The sequence below is a fragment of the Melitaea cinxia genome, chromosome 4 (assembly GCF_905220565.1).
Source record: "Melitaea cinxia chromosome 4, ilMelCinx1.1, whole genome shotgun sequence".
NCBI classification, from domain to species: domain Eukaryota; kingdom Metazoa; phylum Arthropoda; class Insecta; order Lepidoptera; family Nymphalidae; genus Melitaea; species Melitaea cinxia.
In genome coordinates this window covers 8,411,604-8,416,054 of record NC_059397.1, presented here as the reverse complement: position 1 = coordinate 8,416,054, position 4,451 = coordinate 8,411,604, and positions in this window count along the sequence as shown.

Sequence of the window (4,451 nt, the reverse complement as noted above, 5' to 3'; positions counted from 1 at the left end):
AATTTTTAAATATATATAAATTGTTTGAACAAATAAAATAATGATATTTGTAAAAAAAAAAAAAATACTAATCGATACATTTTCAATAGCTCAATTCAACTACGTTATCCTTTTAAATTGCTCACCTCAAATTATTTAATTATAAATCAAAAAAGTCGTTGAAAAATATTCTTTTATCAATATTTTCAAACTCCTATATCTTTTGATGTATACAATATTTTAAATTGCTCAAAGTGTTAAAGAACTGCTCAAATTGCATTTATAATTGCTCAAGTACAGTTTTGAACAGCTTCACTTTCCTTAATTTTTAAATAAATATAAATAGTTTGAACAAATTTAACGTTTATATCATAAAGCAGGTGTACGCTGCGCGTGCGCATAGACAATGATGCGAAGCCAAAAAATTGCGGATATTCGTAATAAAAAAGATACTAATCGATAGATTTTCAATAGCTCAATTCAACTACGTTGTCCTTTTAAATTGCTCACCTCAAATTATTTAATTACAAATCAAAAAAGTCGTTGAAAAATATTCTTTTATCAATATTTTCAAACTCCTATATCTTTTGATGTATACAATATTTTAAATTGCTCAACGTGTTAAAGAACTGCTCAAGTTGCATTTATAATTGCTCATGTACAGTTTTGAACGGCTCCACTTTCCTTAATTTTTAAATATATATAAATTGTTTGAACAAATAAAATAATGATATTTGTAAAAAAAAAAAAAAAAATACTAATCGATACATTTTCAATAGCTCAATTCAACTACGTTATCCTTTTAAATTGCTCACCTAAAATTATTTAATTATAAATCAAAAAAGTCGTTGAAAAATATTCTTTTATCAATATTTTCAAACTCCTATATCTTTTGATGTATACAATATTTTAAATTGCTCAATGTGTTAAAGAACTGCTCAAGTTGCATTTATAATTGCTCAAGTACCGTTTGGAACAGCTCCACTTTCCTTAATTTTTAAATATATATAAATTGTTTGAACAAATAAAATAATGATATTTGTAAAAAAAAAAAAATACTAATCGATACATTTTCAATAGCTCAATTCAACTACGTTATCCTTTTAAATTGCTCACCTCAAATTATTTAATTATAAATCAAAAAAGTCGTTGAAAAATATTCTTTTATCAATATTTTCAAACTCCTACATCTTTTGATGTATACAATATTTTAAATTGCTCAAAGTGTTAAAGAACTGCTCAAATTGCATTTATAATTGCTCAAGTACAGTTTTGAACAGCTCCAGTTTCCTTAATTTTTAAATAAATATAAATAGTTTGAACAAATTTAACGTTTATATCATAAAGCAGGTGTACGCTGCGCGTGCGCATAGACAATGATGCGAAGCCAAAAAATTGCGGATATTCGTCATAAAAAAGATACTAATCGATAGATTTTCAATAGCTCAATTCAACTACGTTGTCCTTTTAAATTGCTCACCTCAAATTATTTAATTACAAATCAAAAAAGTCGTTGAAAAATATTCTTTTATCAATATTTTCAAACTCCTATATCTTTTGATGTATACAATATTTTAAATTGCTCAACGTGTTAAAGAACTGCTCAAGTTGCATTTATAATTGCTCATGTACAGTTTTGAACGGCTCCACTTTCCTTAATCTTATTATATATATATATATATATATATATATATATATATATATATATATATACAGGGTGTGGCGTAAATAGTGGTCCACCGTTAAGGATTCGATTAACCAGATAATTTACTATAACATATTACAATTTTATCCATTTTTACCCAAAGGTTCCGAAAATATAATTTTTTTTTATTTTTTAACGATATTTGTACCTCTTGTTACAAATTTGGTTGTATTTTTAACAAATACCATTATTTTTTCATTTTGATTACTGGTAATTACTCCTGAATACTAGAGCTATCGTTAAATAACATGTTTTTGATATAAATTTAAAGCTTTTGAAGAAAAAATTGGTTTTACTCTACTTTTAACCCAAATTTTTAACATAACATGCTAATTCAAGAGCGATTTTTGTAAAAAAAATGTACTAAGCCGTCAGTGCCCATTCATTTAAAAATATGCCTACTAAATACCAATTTCAAAATGGTATCACAATAGCAGATCCTTTTGTTTAACGGAAAGATATCCAATTTTAATTGAAGAAAAGAAGATTTTCATTAAAATACATTTTAAAATTTAGTTGGGTGAATATTATTACAAAACGTATTAAATTCTAAAAAACAGATAAAATGTAACTTTTTACTTTTGAAATATGATTGTAGTCTGACAACGACATGTCTCAGGTAAAAAAGCCCGACCCATTTTTTACGTGAGACATATTTAAAAACAAAACATCTGTTGAAGCTCTCGCCAATTGAGTAACTACTAACTACTACTTAATACTTATGATTTTTGTAAAAAAGTTACTACACTGTCCATGCCTATTCATTTTAAAATATTCCTACGAAACACAGATTTTAAAATGATTTGCCATCCCATTAATAAAAAAAATATATTGCATTTTTAATTGAAAAAGACTTAAAATGAAAAAAAATTACCACTGTTACAAAGTGATCTTGACTTAACTTGTAAATTAGAACAAGGCATTAAAAAAAGAACAAGTGATACTAGTCATCGTTTATTATGATTCTTTGACATGATTACAAACACTGTAAAAATTACACCAAATGCTCGAAATGGCCCCCATTCGCAGCTATACATGCTCTGCAACGTCGAATAAACGACCGTTTAAATCGTCGAGCAAACTCGCTCTCGCTGATTTTCCTAGCCGCTGTCTGGATTCTAGTCCTCAAGTGGTCAATAGAGGTGATTTGTTCCTTGTAGACATTTTCTTTCAGGCAACCCCAATAAAAAAAGTCCAGGGGATTTAGGTCCGGCGAGCGTGGTGGCCACATTATTGGACCTAAGCGCCCTATCCACCTATTTGGATACGCTGTGTTAAGGTGCTCTCGTACTCTAACAGCATAGTGAGCGGCACAGCCATCGTTCTGTAGCCACATGTCTTCTTGGACTTCAGGAACGACATTTTGCAGAAGCAGGGGCAAGTCAATTCGCAAAAAATTTAAATAACTATCTGCGTTTAAAGTTTCTGGCAGCTCGTGTGGACCGATTATCTGTCCGTTAATGATTCCAGTCCAAAGGTTTATTTTAAATTGATACTGTGATCTATCTTGTCTTATGAGATGCGGGTTTTCTAGCTGCCAGCTATGCAGATTGTGTAGATTTAAATATCCATCCTTTTTGCAGGATGATTCGTCGCAATTTAACAGAGTCCGGGGCAGGGATAAAGAAACGACGGAGGTAAACACATAGAAAAAACAAAACGCATACGACGCACGAGTGACGAGATCGTACTAAATTATTTCGAGATTTCTGGAGATTACAACGTTAGGAATGAAAGGGATAGCATTCATTAACCATATCTTTTTCTAATCACTCGTATTGTGCGATACTCAATTGGCGAGAGCTTCAACAGATGTTTTGTTTTTAAATATGTCTCACGTAAAAAATGGGTCCGGCTTTTTTTACCTGAGACATGTCGTTGTCAGACTACAATCATATTTCAAAAGTAAAAAGTTACATTTTATCTGTTTTTTAGAATTTAATACGTTTTGTAATAATATTCACCCAACTAAATTTTAAAATGTATTTTAATGAAAATCTTCTTTTCTTCAATTAAAATTGGATATCTTTCTGTTAAACAACAGGATCTGCTATTGTGATACCATTTTGAAATTGGTATTTAGTAGGCATATTTTTAAATGAATGGGCACTGACGGCTTAGTACATTTTTTTTACAAAAATCGCTCTTGAATTAGCATGTTATGTTAAAAATTTGGGTTAAAAGTAGAGTAAAACCAATTTTTTTCTTCAAAAGCTTTAAATTTACATCAAAAACATGTTATTTGACGATAGCTCTAGTATTCAGGAGTAATTACCAGTAATCAAAATGAAAAAATAATGGTATTTGTTAAAACTACAACCAAATTTGTAACAAGAGGTACAAATATCGTTAAAAAATAAAAAATAAATTATATTTTCGGAACCTTTGGGTAAAAATGGATAAAATTGTAATATGTTATAGTAAATTATCTGGTTTATCGAATCCTTAACGGTGGACCACTATTTACGCCACACCCTGTATATATATATATAAATCAATTGCTGTTCTTTAGTCTCGCTAAAACTCGAGAACGGCTGAACGGATTTATCTTATCTTGGTCTTGAAATATTCGTGGAGGTCTAGGGAAGGTTTAAAAGGTGAGAAAAATTCGAATAATTTCCGGGAATACCCTAAAAACAGCCCTTTTCTTTTTCCCATACAAACGTTTTCTAACTAAAATGTAGAGTCAATTTGAACTTTATTGCTAGTCAATAAAGTTCATGTTAAATAATATATTAGGGCGCATTTTACGTAAGTTATTAATGAT